Source organism: Chinchilla lanigera, unplaced genomic scaffold (genome assembly GCF_000276665.1).
Source record: "Chinchilla lanigera isolate Chin_1 unplaced genomic scaffold, ChiLan1.0 scaffold00006, whole genome shotgun sequence".
In the NCBI taxonomy this organism is placed as follows: Eukaryota; Metazoa; Chordata; class Mammalia; order Rodentia; family Chinchillidae; genus Chinchilla; species Chinchilla lanigera.
The window spans coordinates 18,680,971-18,700,018 of NW_004955407.1; the positions used below are offsets into that span (position 1 = coordinate 18,680,971).

The 19,048-nt window shown below is 37.3% G+C and overlaps 1 long non-coding RNA gene across 2 annotated transcripts in view; it reads right to left on the reverse strand.

Moving 5' to 3' along the window:
* LOC102012158 overlaps positions 1–19,048 on the reverse strand; it is a 218,619-nt gene that overhangs the window by 197,215 nt on the left and 2,356 nt on the right. The window contains exon 2 of one of the 2 annotated variants that reach the window (XR_259571.2): positions 15,307–15,521. The exons of the other annotated variant lie outside the window; for it this stretch is intronic. This is a non-coding gene — a long non-coding RNA (uncharacterized LOC102012158). The remainder of the gene's footprint in view (positions 1–15,306; positions 15,522–19,048) is intronic. 2 annotated transcript variants of the gene reach the window in all.

Below are 19,048 nucleotides of genomic sequence, written 5' to 3' on the forward strand. Positions count from 1 at the left end.
CTATCCTTGCAAGGTCAGCTGGCTCCAAGCAGAAGCGGCACGGTGGAAGGACCTGGGTGGAGGACCGCTGCTCAGTCATAGCATCCAGGAAGCAAAGAGAGAGAAAGGAGGGTCCAGGGAGAGAGATACACCCTTCTAGATCTGCCTCCAGTAACCAGCTCCTCCCTTAAGAGGTGAGGGACCCCACCTCTTAACAACAATTCAGCTATACCTCCTCTATGACCCAAAAACTTTCCAAATGTCTTTCCCATGAGTCCATGAGGTCTTTAGGGGACATTATTGATCTAAATCATAACAGTGTCTTTAATAAGACACATGCAGAGCAGTCAAATTATACACAGCAAAAGCAGGGCAGGGGTTTCCTGGGAATGAAAGCAAGGAATGAGAGTAAGGCGTAGCTCCAAAAAGGGGACAAAGAATTTTGGTGAGGAGACAGAAATGCCTCAAAGCTGCATTGTGATGATTATGTCAAAACTCTAAAAATTTACTAAGACATATCATGAAAGTTTATACTTATGGGTGAGTTTTACAATAGGCAAATTAAATTTTCATTAAAAATTAAGCACAAGAAAAAAATCTATGTGTGAAATAGAAATTTTACAATAAGAACTCCCATAGAAACGCATATAAAATTTTTCAACTCTATTTTTGTCCCTGGAGCTCTAACAATTCTTTATTCCCAACAATTTCTTGATTAAGAAAATAGTAGAATAAGAATTGCTACTGTACTGAGGAGAATAAGTAGAGCAATTAATAGGCGTAAGGCAGAATAAGGAAGCCAACACCTGTTCTAAAACAAAAATCATTTTGTTTTAGACAACATCTCGCAGAAAGCTCTAACTATAAGAAGAAAGAGAAATCTGATTTTCCTAAAATTGTGTTGCTATAGTTGATTATGGCCATTCTATGTGGCAAAATGTCTTATTCTTCTATTGAATGATGGACCCACACAGCCTCTTATTTTCTTTTTCTTCTAATGAAAAAAATTAAACTACATTTGCTGAGGGATACAGGAAAAGTAGCCAGGACTCCAACATTTGCAAATTATTGAAAGAAGAATTCTTATGGTGCTCCATCACGTTCTGTTCTCATAAGTCATATTATAAACACAGAAGTATTGATATTTTCACACTCAGCTTGTTGTTGTTTCTTGCCTACAAGGTTGACCTAAACCAGTGGTGGTTAACCTATGGGGTGAGCACCATAGCCAGCTATTTGTTACCACCTAAAGCTCTAAAAGGTTCACCATCACTGACCTAAATCCTTATTTTTTAATAGTTTGGATCAATTAGCATTCTGTCTGTTTTAGATGGTAGTTTCCCACTGATTTTAATCAGTGGACATAAAGTAGTAAGTCATACCTTAGAGTATCTCCTGCATTCCAGAAATACTCTTCCTTACTAGTATTAGTGGAAACAATCTAATTTTCTTTTCATGGTCAAGATCAGTGATCTCAGATGATTGCCTGCTTGTTTACCTACCAGCCTAAACAGTCCATAGTGGTCAAGCACAAGTAAACTGGACCATTTTTATATTCTCTGGTAGGAGCATTCTTCCCCTGGGAACAAAATCTCCTCCAGCAGAGTTCAAATTTTTGAAAAGAAAGTGCTAGTGAAACTCTATGGATTATAATGAAAGGATTCAGAGATTCAATCCAATTTCCACTTTTGATCCCATAAACTACAAATGCTGTCTTTGAGAGAAAGAAAATGATATATTGGAAGCTGATTTAGAACACATACTGTATCCTGGAGAAAATTATTGACCCACAAGCTGTTACCTCCCAGCTAAAACAGAGCTCCCAACAGCCGCTCCACCACTTTCTCAGCCCAAGAGACTCGGAGTGAGTGAACATGAATGAACAGTGAATTCCATGTGCATGAGCCCACCACTGTACTTCGTTTGCCATGAAATGAGCTTGAGCTCCTTGGTTAGAAGTATTGCTTAAAGGAAGCCAGGACTATTAATGAACTATTTATTAAATTCAGGGAAAGAAGTCTGCCAGAGAATTATTGGAAGAAAAGTAAATGTGCAACCATTGTAAAAATGCACTCCAGTAAGAATAGGCACTCTCTCCTCCAAACATAAATGCTCCTGTGTATTCAACTTGCCACCAGGCCATTGGTAATGCTGTCGGGAGAAGGTGCCATATTAGAGGCTGTGATGGTCTCCACTGCTGGCAGATTAGATACTCAGCAATCTCTGAAGCCCAAAAGGGCCTTAGAGAGTGGATATCTGTGCTTTAAAGCCCATGTACAACCTCCACTCGTTTTACTGTGGTTACTTTGCTCAGGTCTTTAAGCAAAACAGGGAGTTGTAAGCCTAAGAGATTGACTGATGTCCGCAAGACTGATCATCTTTTCTAAGTATAATTAAGATTTCCTTCTGCATAATTTGCTTTTTGTTGTTGTCATTCACATGGAACACAGGCACTTCTTCTAGCAGAGCTATGGATACACATTTTTTTCTCTTTACTCCTGAGTCACTCATTTTTGAATCATGTCTCTTCCAAGTCCCTAATCCCAGCAAGACAAATTATTAGCCTACCATGAAAGGATGTAATTCTTTACCTCCAACTGCCTATCTTTCTAGGGAAAATGACTGATAAGTTCCACAAAACTACTTGAAGTCCTCCAACTGGGAAGATTTTTCCTTCTCCACTGACTTCAATACCACCCCCAAAATGAAGCTATAATGCTGGAGCCACCAGTTTGGTTGGTATCTGCGTAATATAAAGAGCTGTTTTCCTCTGGTAAGGGGTGAGAAAAATCCCATTAGCTCAGCAACAGGTGAAGAAGGATTGGGCACTTAGAAGTTGGAACCATAGCTAACTGAGTACTTGCATTTGCAATTTATCCATGCCTTCCATATGGGCTTAAGCCCAATCACCATGTATATGCAATTTATATTTAAAGATGGAGTGTTACTATGAACTCTTAACTTGTGACTATTCTTTTCAGAAGTAGCTCGACCATAAGCCACTAGCTTACAACAAAATTTTGAGCTTCCCAACATGTACTGGGACACTGAGTTTTGTGATGTAAAGCTTAGGCTCCCTGGTAAATTACTGGTCCGTAGTTACATTGTTTCTGTAAAAAAAATTGTTACCTACAGAGGTAGGTAGTTTTGCTTTAAAAGCTTAAAGGTTAATGTGCTATAATTTACCTCTAGGGTCCTACAAAAATCTCCATATGCCAACCATGTCCATCACTGACACTTCAGTCACTCTCCAAATAGCAGAATAGCTTGCATCGCAGTCTTGTCTTGTCATAGAATTTTCTCTTTTTTGGCATATTTCAATACTGGGAGATTTTTTAATTACCTGGTAAGTGGAGCTGAACAGCATACCTGAGTGCAGTTTATGCTGCCTCCAAGACCCAAAGATACCTCCTAGGCATTTTATCTCTTTCTTCATGGTAGAAGAGACAAAATATAGAAAGCTAATCTTCACCCTGGAAGAAAAGAAATCTGAACATCTTCCAGCTATCTGAGCCTAAGAAATTTTACTATGGTAAAAGAAAACTAGATTTTATGGGATTCATCTTCCACTCCATAGCACAAGGTCTGTAGTGTCATTACTAATGCTATAGTTTGGATCTAGTTTTCCCACAAGTGTTCATATATTCAAAGTTGGGTCCCCGGTGTGGCAATGTTAAGAGGTCTTAGGATCCTTATGATGTGCAACGTAAGGAGAAGTCATTTGGTCACAGCTGGCACGCCCTTGGAGGGAATTAACATAGTTCTTGTGGAATCCCAATATCTCTCTGACTTCCTGTCAACCCCTGTGATAACTTCCTTTTGCACATGCACTTGCCATGATGCTATTCACCAAGAACCTCCACAAGAGCCAAGCAGAATGTTAAGAACTATAAACTAGACACATTTCTTCGCTGTATCCTATTTTATTATAGGAACAGGAGATGTATTCACACAACTGCTCCTGATATTCTTATCTAAAGCATGCAATTCCTAATGCAATGATTTGATATAGTACTGTGTGGAAAGGAGAGGTGATCTTGCAGACTATATTATAACATACAGCAAGAAACTAAAATATTCCTGAAAACAAAAATGAGGGTTATTGCTACCCTGTCCAGAGAAAGTAACCAGTTTATGACAATATTATTAATAGGTCTAAAGAAATAATTACTTGCTGTATTAATAACTGCACACCAGGCTCCAGGATGAGGATTCCTTTGTTTCAGTCATAAAACACGTCTGGAATAGAAGCTTCAATTGAAATCACCACCTAATTAAATTTGGGATAATCACTGTCTTTCTTCAAGATCTCTGTTGTATGCACCTGCCAAATAGGTGAGTTGGATGAGGATAGGGTAGGAATCACCTCCTCTACATTTTTCAAGTCTTGAAAGAAGTTATTGACTGTTGCAATTCCTCCAAAGTGTAATATTATTCAGTTTACTATTTGGACAGGCAAAAGCAAGCTCAGATGACATAAATGAGTCTTTCCGTACATGTGGTAAGAAAGAAAGGTGAAAGGATCCCATGTGGGACTTCTGCCATTTGCTGTGTATGTCTATGCTGGTTACACATTCTCAAACTAAGAGGTAACTAAAAACTGAATTCAGAGATCCACCAGGTCCATTGCTCAAGAGCACATGTCAAAATCCCAACTCTGATGATGAGTTATAATTATCTGCATAAATTAAGATCAATCCAGAATTAGCATTCCAAAGTCCCTGAAAATGTAACTATTTACACTTCTCCAACGCACATCCATCATGACAAGTAGTCCCCTGCTTCTCTCAGGAAGACCACAAAGAATATTTACATTCTATACAATTGTTGCTGTGTAGTGAAGTCCTTTTCCAGAGGGGCCCCGCCTTCCTCCACTCATGCAAGATCCCTGAGTCTATGAACTTGTTTAAGTCTGACATCAGATGGCAAATGGTTTTTATCTTTTCAGTTACTAAGTTCCAGAGCCTCACAGGTATCATCCCTAGCATAGTTTGTCTTCTCACTCATCATTCTAACCATACAAAGATGTATGTATAGTTGTAGATGGTTTCCATTAGCAACCATTCCTATTGTTAAAGGCCTTATACTTCTATCTCCAGTTCAAATCACTCCTCTGAGTTGAAGACTGTGCACCCAAGTAGCTGATAAACGCTACTTCAGATTCAGCTATTCCTAAAACAAATATAACCTCAGTCCAAGGTTCCACATGAGAGCAAAATGTCTCACCTTCCTTTTACCAAAAAGAGTCTCAATCTTGGGCATCGTCTACCTCTCACTCACTCAGTCCATCGCTGATAGACATGGGTTTTGTCTCCTAAATATTTCTCAAGCCCACTAATTATCTCAATTTCCACAAACATCACCCCTCTCAAACTCTCCTTTACTACTGTAATAAATTCCTACTTCCCTCCAAACTCCACTTTGGTTTTCTTTCATTTTTCTCTACAGTGCAGGCAGAGTTATTAAGATTGTATAAGCTTCTCAAAGGCAATATATTTCTGTCTAGCCGATTATTCAGCAAGTGTTTACTGTTTCTGCTGCTCTGGCTATAGCTGATGATTATTACAGTGGAGAAATTGTAACAGAAATAACAGTGCTTTGTCCAGAGAATCTTGGAGGCAAAAAATCAATAATAGGTTGATTACAGAAGGGCACAATAGCACCCACTTTCAGCTCCCTCCAGCTTAAGGAAGGCCTCATCATTTGCCAGAGACTTTATGTCAACGATTCTGTAGACAGGCCTTTGGTCTTGAGGTTCATAGAGGATGAGTTGTGTTGAATTCATAAAGGGTTCAATATCTTTGGAAATCTGAGCCTTTCTTCTGACTGAGAAACCTCTATTAACTTAAAAATATTTTATTGATTTTGCATCAGAATCGCTCTTATCAACACTGACTTATATTCTACTTCTGGCCAGAATTTTGTCAGATAATTTTATCTAACAGGAAAGGCACTTAGTAAAACATAGTCTAGAGATGTGTTCAAAAAAAAAACAGGAAGTAGAGGAAATAGACAATAGAATTTTGTTTCACTGGTTTTCTAAAATGTTCACTGTGTATGTTTAATGTGTACAAAGGGTTTTGGTGTAAATATCCCAATGAAATGATTACTGTAGCCTAGAAGATTCACATGCCCAGCGCGTTATAGAGTTATATTTTATATGTTTGCATATATTGAAAAATCTCCTCTCTTAAAAAAATTTAATGCTATAATACAGTATTATCAATATCATCATTTTAATTATAGTTCTCATGCTACATAAAAGGTCTCTAGATTTATTTATCCTACATTATTGTAAGTTTATACCCTCTGATTTACATTTTCCCATAGCTGGCCTCTGCTAACCATCAACCTACTCCTTCTAGGTAATTTTTTTTTAGATTTTACAAACACATGAGGTCATGCAGTATTTTTCTCTATCTATACTATCTCAATTAACATAACACCCTCCAGTTTCAAACATATGTTATCATAAGTAGAAGTATCTCTTATTTAAAGTAAACTAACATTTAGCTACATAGATAGATGATAGGTAGATAGATAGATAGACTGACCATAACTTTCTTATTCACTCTTTCATACATGGACAGTTAGAGCCATATCTTGACTATTGTAAATAATGTTGCAATGAACATAAGAATGCAGATGTCTCTGAGTAACAGTGATTCCATTTCCTTTGGGTATATACCAAGCAGACAGATTGCTAGATTATATGGTAGTTCTATTTTAATTTTCTGAGAATACTGCATACTGTTTCCAACAATGGCCTTAATAGTATACATTCCTACTAACAGCCTCTTTTCTCCATAGCCTCACCTACATTCATGACTTGTCTTTTTTAATAATCAATCATAACAGCTGTGGGGCAGTATCTCATCACAATGAGCTATCACAATGAGTTTTGATTTTGTGTTTCTTCAGTGGTAGGTGATATTAAGCCCCTTTTCATATACATGTTGGCCCTTTTTAATTCTTATTTGGAATTTTTCTGCCATTGAGTTGTGTGAATTTCTTATGTATTTTGAATAGTAAGCCTATATCAGGTATATCATTTGCAAATATTTTTCCTAATCTGTTTATTGACCCTTTAATTTGTTGATTATTTTCTTTGCTGAAAATATTTGTTGATTATTACTCTTTGCAAAAAAGTATTGGTTTAATGTAATCCTACTTTTCAATTTTTGCCTTTTTTACCAGAGTTTTTGATGTGGTATTCAAAAAAACCATTGCCAAAGTCAACATCAAGTGGTTATTCCCCTATATCTTCTTCTAACTCTTACAGTCTCCAGTCTTATACATAGACCTTTAGTACATTTGTGTTGGTTTTGTATATAATATAAGGGTCCCATTTCATTATTTTGTAAGTGGACATCCGGTTTTCCCAGCATTGTTTATTGAAGAGAATATTTTCCCTATTGTATCTTCTCAACTGTCTTGTCAAAAATCAGTGAGTGACATATACTGGATTTATTTCTAGTCTATTATGTTTCATTGTTCTATATATCTACTTTTACACAAGTACTGTATTGTTTTGATGATTATAGCTCTGTGATATAATTTGAAATTAGAAAATTTGTGCTTTTAACTTAGTTTTTCTTCTCATGATTATTTTGACCACTAGGAGTATTTTGGGGCTAAACAAAAATTTTGGAATTTTTTATGACTGTTGAAAGGGACATTACAATTTTTATAAGGACTTCATTGTATCTATGTATAACACTTTGGACAATATGGGCATTTTAATAATATTAATTCTTTCAATCCATGAACACAGAATTTTTCACTCATTTCTGTTTCCTTTAATATCTTTCACCAATATATTATAGCTTTCAGTATACAGATCTTTCACTTCTTTGATTAAACTTATTCATAAACATTTCGTTCTTTTTATGTTGTCATAAATGGAATTATTTTCTTCATTTATTTTTGGATAAATTGTCCTTCACGTCAATAAATGCCACTGATCAAACTGAAGCCCAGAGCCAGATGGCTTCAAAGCTGAAATCTACTAAACATTCAACAAAGAATTAATAGCACTTCCTCTTGAACTCTTCCAAAAATTAGAAGTTCAGGGAATAACTCCAAATTTATTTTACAAAGGTAACATCACTCTGATACACCAAAGCAAGATACCACAAAACAAGGAAACTATAGGCCAGTATCTCTGATGAACATTGATGCAAAAATCTTCAAGAAAAGACTAGTGATCAAATTTAGTCAAAGATATGTAATCTCTGAGAAAAATTTATCTCTTTTGATGCAAGATTGGTGTAACAGCCAATCTTTATTGTCAACTTGATTGGTCAGAGCTTAGTATCCACCTAGAAAATTAGTAATTGTGTGTATGTTTGGATGGCTCGTGGGAGCATGACCTTGGACACTAAATCTGGTACCTCTCTGGTGCTTTTCATCTGCTGTGCTGCCTTGCAGTCATGAAGTAAGCAGCTTTACTCATTCACACTCCTCCAGTAGGATGTTCCTGCCTTCAAGCTAGCCAGTCTTGGATGGAATCCCCTGCAACCATGAGCCAAAATAAGGCTCTCCTCCTTTAATTTGCAGGTGTCAGTTATTTTCTTCCAGTGACTAATGCAATTCTTTTACCATTTGCAAATCAGTCACTGTGTTAAATTACATTAACAGAATGTTCATAATTACATGCCCATCTCAGTAGATACAGAAAAAAGCACTCAACAAAGTTCAATGTTCTCTGATGATAAAAAAATTCTCAATAAAATATGTTTAGAAGGAAATGGCCTCAACACAATAATGGCCATTTATGAAAAGCCCAAAACTGACATCATAATCAATGGGAGGAAGTTGAAGCCTTTTCCCCTAAGATCCAGTGCAAATCAAGGATACCCACTCTCACCAATTCTATTCAACATATTACAGAAAACTCTAGCCAGACAAGAAGAAAAACATAAAAGTCATCTGCACTAGACATAAACAAGTAAAAATATCCCTGTTTACAGATGACATGTTTCTAAAATGCAGAAAACTGTAAAGACCACACACACACACACACACACACACACACACACACACATCCTGTTAGAACTAACAAAGTAATTTAGTAAAGCGACAAGGTCAAAAATCTGTTATGTTTTATAAAATTTACATTAATTCTCCATTTTATATTTTCAGTTATCATCATGCTGCCTTTTTTTTTGTACTAGCAGCTGAACTCAGGACCTTACACTTGCCAGGCATGCGCTGTGCTGCTGAGGTCTCTCCCCACAACTCCCCAGCATGTACCTTTTTAAAACCACTTCCCCTTATAGATACTCATAGTTTCCACCCCAACTCTATTTCAACCTTATTAAAGAACCAGCCAATTTCACTTCTGTAATGGTCTTGCCCATGATAAGATGGTAAGAGAAGTCCTAACAATGATGTATTCACTTTCAAGAGGTACAATAACAAAGATCTACAAATTAGGTGGCTTAAAACAAATGAAAGTTATTACCTCATGGCTTTGAAGACTCAAAGTCTGAAATAAAAGTGTTGATATGGCCATGATCTCAGCCTCTCCCCCCGCCGTCTCTCTCTATCTCTCTCAGTAGGAAGACAGGATGTTTCCTTGTCTTCTTCCAGCTTCTGTCAGTTGTTGGAAATCTTCGGTGTTGCTTTGGTGTTCTTGATTTTTGTGACCATTAATCCTGATATGTCAACTTCATTGCACTAAGGACTCCATATCCCTTTCCCCACCCTCCTTTAAATTCTCAATGCTACATATTGTGTCCAGGGATGGGAAAGCTGACCAATGCAGAAAACTTATGGCAAGAAAGTTGGATATTTGTTATGTCTATACTTGATCTTGTGGTTTAGAAGCTTTTGGAATTGATGCATGGGAGGCATTTGAAAAGGTCTAGAAATTCAGACTAAAGAAGTCCCAAAATTCTGTAAGCAGATAGGTGATTCTGGTCAGATCTCAGAGGAGCAGGATGCTGATAAGAACATGCACTGTAAGGCCAAGCTCAGGAAATTTTACTTGGGAACAAGGATTATACTTGAATTAGAGGCCATGTATGTTACATGCTGGCATAAATAAATAAATACACAAACAAATAAATCTACATTTTGCCTATTTCTAAAGACTGCTGGAGACTGAGATTAGTACCAGCACACTAATTAATCTTGTGAAGGAAATTTCAAGACATCCTGACATTCAAAGTAGGGCATGGGTACTGCTGGCTGCTTTTAGCCAAATTTATAGCAAGAACCAGGAACAAAAGATGGGGTAGAAAAAAAATGGAACACTTAAATTTTTCCTAGAGGAAATCATAGACTAAAGGAGGTATGGCTGCTGAAGAAATTAACATCATTAAAAGGAAGTCAAATATTTTGTACAGGAACAAGAAGAAAACTACCTTGAAAGCATCTCAGAAATCAGCTCCATACCATCAGAGAGTTCCTCAGAGTACTACTCAGAGAGGGAATTAGCTACCTAGGATTCATTTCACCATGCTCAGCCATACAGGAATTCAGAGACCGCTGTAGTCATGGTCCAAGGGCCCTGGCTCTTGCTTCTGCTGGAAACAGACCTTATTGTCATCCATTTGATGCTGGATTTACTGGCATGCTGCATGTTAAAAGTTGTTGGGTAAGAAGGCTTCAACCCACATTTCAAAAGAAGGCCTTGAGTTTGACTTTTGAAACATGCTGGCATTGTTGAGACTTTGGGGAAAAGATTATTGCTTTTCCAGTTGTATGCATGTTAGTTGCATTATGTTAAGTGAAACTATAAACTTGCTATTGTTTTTATTTGGAGATTTGTTTGAAGTTGACAAGGCCTGGATTGTGACCATTAATCCTGATGCTTCAACATTGCTGAATTAAGAAATGTGTGGCAGATTAGCAGATCACACTCCTGGGTGTGGGTAGATCATAGATGCATGGTTTTGAGTATTCTCAATAGTCCCTCATTTATCCCTCTCTGGCATTGTTCTCCTGCTCTGCTCCCCAGTTGCTGCTATGAAGTAAGCAGCTTTGCCCTGCCATACCATTCTGCCATGATGTTCCTCCTCGGAGCCAGCGAAGAACTGAATCTCCCCGAACCAAGGGCTAACTTAAACTTTTCCCCATTTAAATTGTAAACCTCATATACTGTGTCCACCAATGAGAAATGTAATATATCTTGTGACTGTAACCCTTCAATCTGTGCCTCTGTCATTACATGGCATCTCACCTCAAAAGTCTTTGTCTCTGTATCTCTTCTTATAAGAATGCATTGGGTTGGTGGCCCATCCTACTGTAATACACCTTTATCCTAACTACTTCCATCTACAACAGCCCTATTGCCAAATAAGAGCATGTTCTAAAGTACTGGAAGTTAGAACTTCCATATATCTTTTAGAGAGACACAACTCTACCCATAACAAATGGATGGATAAAAGATACCAATCAAGCTGCTTCAGCACGGCACCACCAACAAGGTAGATGTTTTGTCAAAACATGTGAGCAAGTCATATATTGGGAAGCAACCCCAGGGAACAGAAATAAGTAGAAGAGAACAGTGAGACAGGAAGAAGGAAGAGTCTACACAAAGGTATTTTACTGCAAGGAGTTCGATTCTCCTTGAACTTCCAAAAAATTCTGCAGGACACCACTCAGAAACATCAGCCAGTAGGTTTTAAAGCAGAACATTTATGCAGCGGATCCCTTACTTCACTGCCTGAAAGGGTGTGACCATCCAGGGATGTTAGTTTCCTAATAATTACAGGCCAAAGCACATGGACAAAATGAGCCCACTCTCAGAAGCACTCTTAGCACCAGAGGTGTTCATGAGCAGAAAGCAAGGGTTTGTGGCAAGACAGTGTCAGCCCAACGTGAGTGAAAACCTCTGTCTTATATTTCAAAAGCCACCTCTGCTCCAGTCTCCTGTGTACTTTCTTCAGCATCCTCTGACACATCCTTTATGTGAAATTTAGCCCTCTCATTGATTTGCATAACCCAACACAACCTCAACAAAGAATCTGTTACAAAAAGATAAAGAGCATATGATTCCACTTGCATGAGGGACCCAGTATTGTCAAACTCATAGAGACAGATAGATAGAAAGGATGACAGAGGTTGACAAGGAGGAGGGGGAATGCAGAGATACATTGCTTAAGGGGCATGGTGCCTTAGTTTGGGCATGTGAAAATATTCTGAAGGCTGATGAGGGTGATGATTGGGTGACAATATGAATGAATGTTATGCCACTGATCTGTGAACATAAAATCATTAAAATAATATATTTCATTATGTGTATTTTATCATAATTCTAAAGAAATTAAATTTTGTTGAGACTTCATTGGAGATTCTGGAAGGGTTCAAGGAAGACCCACATTAAGCCACTTCCATCTTTTCCCTTCTCTCTCACGCCCTCCCTCGTTTCCCTGGGCACAGTGAATTCTGCCTCCTTTATTATAGACATCACTGTTTTTCTAAGTAAAGACATTTCTCTACAGAAACAATGCTGATAATTTGAAAATAAAATTATCCTCATAAATGCAAGTTAGATTGACTGGCTTTCTGAGTTTTACAAGCAAAGTATATATCTATGTCTATATTTATATCTCTATATCTATCTATATATTATTAGGAAGAATGAGCTAATCTTTCCCAAGTAAGGTAATCTTTAATCTTTATATTTGTAATATTAATTCTAAGAAAAGTATAACATAGTGAATAGGGCATATCATGCATTAATATTTCCCACAGGTCTGAACTATGTTCCTGCAGAGATAGAAAAGAGGTGTTGGAGAGATATTAAATAGAGCTTTAATCTCCTGGCTTCTAAATTAGCAATGTATTAGAAAGCTTTGCCTGGATATCTGAAGACAGCAGAAAAGAGAACTGCCGCCTCTCTAATTTAATGCTCAACTCCCAGGAGTAGTTTACTGTCAGAGTTTTATCATGTATTATGGAGACAAGTATTGGCAAGCGTCCATAAGATCCATATAAGCTTTTATCTCTTCCCTAGATCAGGTCATGTGACTGATAACTGGATCCTTACATAGGCTTTTACCATCCTTTTAGTAATACACTTGGTGATTGAGTTGACTCCCATAAATCTAGTCCTGAGTTACTATCCCATTGGGGTTTACACTGTTGATCCCCAACCACCTACCACACGTGTACATTAATGTTTCATAATAGCTCTTCTTACAGGTATCCTAAAAGCTTTCTCATATAGAGAGTCTTAAAAGCTCTTTTTCTTTCTCAGTAACTGAAAATTATTGCCATGCCTTAATAATAATTCAAAAACAGACCAACTTCTGCTCTGCTCTAAAATACTACCATGTCCTTCAGGCAGCAAAAATACATCGAAGTTGTTCATAGTTGGCCATGGCTTAACATCCTTGATTATTGTCTTTCCCCATAGAATCACAAAACATCAATATCCCTGAAGACTGGTTTTAAAACATCAGCCAATTCAGGGTTTTCAAACTGCTCATCCATAGAGTGGATCTAGTTCGCAGAGATACGCTGTTTAGCAAAAGCAAAACTTTTTAGCATTTGGAATGATCTGCCTGTTTTTAAATGTGGCCACTGCATGTCAGTATATACAGGTCTGGCTACACAGGAGGGAGTCCCTGTGCAGCAGTGACAGACTGCACCCTGCCAGCCACGGTGTCTCCCTTTCCCACAGTCCCCACCACACTGTGCTGGGTTTTCCCATACAATTTATGTATCTAAAAATACTGCCTGGATTTGAACATATTTGAGAACTTGATTGATTTAATTTTAGAGATTAGAAAACTTGACATTTAGAGTTCTTAAATAACTTTCTTAAGCACAAATAGCAAGTAAGTGACAAGGCACCTGAATCATACCTTTACGCAGATTTCTTGTGGACCATAAAACTTATTCATGACTGCCACTGTTTTCTAAGGGACATAGTTTGAGGAAATCTGAACTATACAGACATATGTCATTCTTGAAAGTTTGTTTTCAAGTTTTAAATCCTTTGTTGTTTTTATTTCCAAACACAAGCTTCAATTTATGCAATAAATGTTGAAAAATATTTAAGTCTTATAGTAAAAATGATTTGCTAATTCTTATTCAGTGTCTGGTTTTACAAATCTTATCAGGTTTACTATAGTTTTTATTTACAAAGTGACAAACTGTAGCTTGATTTTTTTAATCTAACATACTTAATACCCAAAAAGAAAATGTAAATGGCCAGACAAATGCACCTTTTTAATATATTGAACCATTTCAAAGAGTAATTATTTTATAATGGGACGGGCTTATCTAATTATCTATTAAAATAATGTCTTCTTTGTATTCCTTGTATTTGTAGTCAAAATGTACTTTAAGTGATAACTAATGAAGGTTTCTTTTCAAACAAATAAGGGAAGCACATCAGTCCCTAACTCTGATCATTCAAGATATTTATTCATGCTAAATAGAAAATAATTTTTAAATGTTATTAAACTTATAAGAAGAGAATGATCACAGCTTGCAAGAAGCTTAGCAAAGGACTCCATCTGAGAGAGAATAACTTCAATAAACTGAATATAAATTTACAATATCAGTCAAATAAATATGCACCATTATTTTTAAAACATGTCTCCAAAAATTACTAATATTGCACAATAACATTAAATACCATTGCTAACATAAAAACATAAAGAAAGTGATAGAACACTAGAATAGGTACTGCTAACTTTGGGGACTTATCACTTCTCCACAGAAGAAAAATAAAAATTTTTTAAAATTAAAATTGTATTTTAAAAGACACAAAGCATGGAGAATAGATGGAGGATATTAATTTCCAAAAAAAGAAAGAGAACAGCTTGAACAGAAAAATAAGCAAAAATAAAATATTATTAAACATTCCTGAACTAGAAAAAACTTGAGTCTTCAGATGATAAGAACTCACTGGAAGTAGGGTAGACTAGTTGAGAGGGGGAAAAAAAAAAACTTTTGTAGAAGTAGCTTTGAAAAATATATGGTCAGTAATCCCAGCACTTTAGGATAAGCAGGAAGGATCACCTTGAGTTTGAGGCCAGCCTAGGCTACCCAGTGAGTTCAAAGCCAGCCTGAACTACACAGTGAGACCCTGTCTCAATAAAAGAAAAATGTGTATTTTCTAAAGTTAAAAAATTGTGATGCTTTCAGATAACAAAGATAATCTACATAATCCACAAAAGAAAATAAATTAGCAAACATTGAATTCTCATTTACAGTAGTAAGTGGTGTAATATAATAAACAATAATAATATTCATAAAAGGGGGAGAAAACGATAATTAGAACATATGTGTGCACACTCACAAATGCAAGCACGCAAAGGAGCTAAGGAATGGAGTGTAGTGTCGGGAGCTCATCACGTGTACCTGGCCACACATCCCTTTCTTGGTGAAACTTTTCTTCCCCTTCTCCCAGTGGTTCTGCTAAGCTGATGCAGGGCTGATGCCTCCAGGACCATGCCCACTTGATCACTGGTTGGAGCTCAGACTGTCTGCCTTGGCTGTTTGAGAAGAGAAGTGCATGGACAGAACACAGTTGGAGTTGAATCTTCTAGAATTTTTGAGTGATGGACTCTGAGTTTCTGAAATCAAGAACCAATTTATTTACAGCCCAAATACTTAATTTTTCCTTGGTCTTAAGAGCCAATTAATACTCTCCACAAAAATTATCTATTCTTGCCTAAGTAAGAGTCTGTTGCGTTTTGTTTTTGAGACAACAAAGAAATCTAATTGATACATACTATTTAGTTCTTAATTTCAAGTATGCTTATTAAAAATTTGAATGTAAATGTTCTAAAATAAACTAAAATTAACAATATAGTAAGTATAATAAGAATATCTATTACATTTTATCAATATCCATAGATAACAATTTAGTTGTAAGTATCTGTACTATACTTTAGATAGTACTTTTTAGGCCACAAACTAAATTTCAACAAAGGCCTGATCTAGGAATCATAAAAGTCTCATTCTCTAATGACAATGAAATAAATTTAAAATATCTTCTTCAGGATAGTCAAAATCATCTGTTATATGGAAGCTTTAAAAAATCTTCTAAGTAATTCCTGATTCATAAGAAAAATTGATATGGCAAATTATTTAGAAATCAAGACAAAAGAAAAACAGATATCAAGATGTATGGTTGTGATCAAAGAGGCAATATAGCTTAACATATTTTATATTTACTTTATATTTATATTTTTATCTATATTCAGTCTGCTTTCTATATTTGTGAGCTTCATCTCCACCTCTTCAGAAAAACATGGATCAAAATATTCAGTAAATACAAATTGCATCTGTTCTCAAATGTACAAATGTCTTCTTGTCATTGTTTACTTAAAAATTCTGTATAAAACTATTTGCAAAGCATTTACATTACATTGGGTATCTAAAGTAATATAAAGATGATTTAAAGTACACAGAAGGCTATGCACAGGTCTTACACAAATACTACTCCAGTTTATATAAGGAATTTGAATATCTGCCAATCTTAGTACTCACAAAGGGTCCTGAAACCAATTTCTGTCAGATACCGAAGAAACGTTATAAGCAAAGACAGATATGATTGCAATATTTCTTTAGAGTAAAGAAAGAAAATCTTAAATAGCAAAAATTCTAAACAATTCCTGAGGAAGAGAAAAACATTATCTACAAAAGCATGAGAATGAAGGAACTTAAATTGCAATGGAAAAATATCCTTAGCGTTTAAAGGAAAAATAATTTTTACTTAAAATTCTGTATACCAAACACCACTAAAATAAAAACAGTGATCTACTTCAAGTACTTAGAAAATCTATCATGCTTAGTTATATTTCAAAGAAGTAAATCAAGAATGTACCACAATGGAACAAGAAAAGAGTTCAGGAAAAAGGACATAAAAAATAGTGATGGTAAAAGAAAAAGTTGGGGCTGGGGATTTAGCTCAGCGGCAAAAGCGCCTGCTTGGCAAGCGGAAGGTCGTGAGTTCGGTTCCCGGTACCGGAGAAAAACCAAAAAGAAAAGAAAGAAAGAAAGAAAGAAAGAAAAAGTTAAAGTTATTAAATCTAAATAATTATTGAAAATAAATGTGGCTATGAGGGCAGTAAACATGGCTAACTAAAGAAGGTGGTGCATTAGAGATGATCAGAAAAAGTCACGGAAAATTACAGGTGACTGAAACGGGGGGCGGGGGCGGGTCGGAGCTCACACCTAGCAAGGGAAGTCAACCTGAAAGACCTTTGTCCAGATCATACCAAGCGTCTGGGTAGAGAGCGGAAGTGGTCTCGCTGCGGGACCACAGCTCCCAGGACCCTGCAGCAGAGGCCCTTAGGGAAGGCACTAACCCTAGGGAAGGGGCCAGGCTGCAGAGCCAGACCTCTAGGACCGCCCTGTCGCCTACTTTCTTTCCCATCTGGAAGAGGGAAAGCACCACTGGAGTAAACTGGGGACTCCTGAGAAGCCACCAGCGGCAACAAAAATGGGGGTCCCTCCCCTCCCCATCACCCCCCAAACTCCACTGCATCCCAGCCCCCCTCGCCCAGGGAAGCCCCAAGCCCTAGGTGGAGAGAGCCCCGTACACCGCCAACTCGGGGAGCTGTTATATCCTCAGCCCTCGGGAAATGCGGGACAGGACCACTCTCTGAGGGACAGGGTTCCTAAACCAAGCCTAAGGGAGCCTAGAGACAGGGATGGTTTGGGGCCTGAGTGCAAAGAAATAGAGGGGGTCAACTGGGGCAGAAAATCACAAGGAAGACCCCGGAGAAAACCCAAGAATAAGAACCGCAGCAAAAGGAGAAGTGATAGGGTCTGGGCCAAGGGGAGCGGGAGGTCAGGCGGATAATTTCACACCCTCCTCTTCCCAGTGCACTGAGGAGCATAGTTGGATCTTGGGACAGAGTCAAAAGGCTGCAGTTAACCATGCCCAAACCATAGTTTTCAGCAGGAGGGTGAGCTCAAAGAAACTGCCCCTCCCCTCCTGCAGCATATAGGAGCGGGGAAATTGGCCTTGCTACCTGAAAGAGTGTGACTAAGATAGGGAAGGCCACGTAGAGAGTCTGGAGTCTTCTCGCTGGAGTGTCTCTCCTGGGTCTCCTTTGCCTCCCTCTGCCACTCCCTCTCTCCCTCCCTCTCTCTCTTTCCTTCAATTCTTCCTTATTTTGTACTTACTTCTCTACTTCTTATATTTTTTTCTTTCCCTTTCCTTCAGTGTTTCTTCTTTGTAGATGCCTTGTGATAATAACGGCTCTAATGTCTGTAAATGTCATTTTATTGCACCGTTCCATACGGTTCTTCTGTATCACATGCCTCAGAAAAAGCCCTCCATAAGTAAACAACTTTTCATTTATTCTGGGGGGGCCTCTGTTTAGATACTTATGATTTAATTAGTAGTAATGGAAAATTCTCTACTGCCTTCTATAGGAGTCTGGAATTAGGTTGGGTATATACCAGAGAAATGCAAATGAGGAAATGCACAGGAAAATGGCCAAGAGTAATCATGAAATATAGTGGCATCATGAGTAGTCATATTGTCACCAGTAGTTATATGAGGTACAGGAAAAAGATAGATATTAAGATTTCAAGTGTGTATGTGTTATTTTCTATTACAATGACAGTGATCATAAAGATGAGAGAATAATTTAAATTATGATAGCCTGAGGAGGGGTCTTTTTGTTTTGTTTTTTCCTAGCTGTGGTCTTAAAACTAAGGATACTTGAGATTGAGTAAAGGCCTCCATGACAGTTTTGACAGAGGATCTCATTTCTTGTTCTCAAGGGAAAACATGGCACAGAAATTAAAAGGAGTGGATTAAAAGAATAGCTGAATTTCAGTGCCAATTAAACATTCAAGCATGACAAGTTACCTATGTTGGAGAGCACTGCTGGGGAAGATGTGAGACCCTGAATGATGAGCAGAGAAATTTTAGCAAATAGGGATCCAAAGGAGACTTTTGAAACATCAAATTTCCTTCTTCGAGCCCCTTTCCTTCTCCTTCACTCTGCACAACAGCATCTCAATGACCATAAGTGATGCAGTTGTGTCACTAAATATGAAATGGCCCATCTCTCAGAATCTATAAACCAAGCTGGGTAACCTACTCTGAGGTTAATGTTCAGCCTCAAATATGGCATCT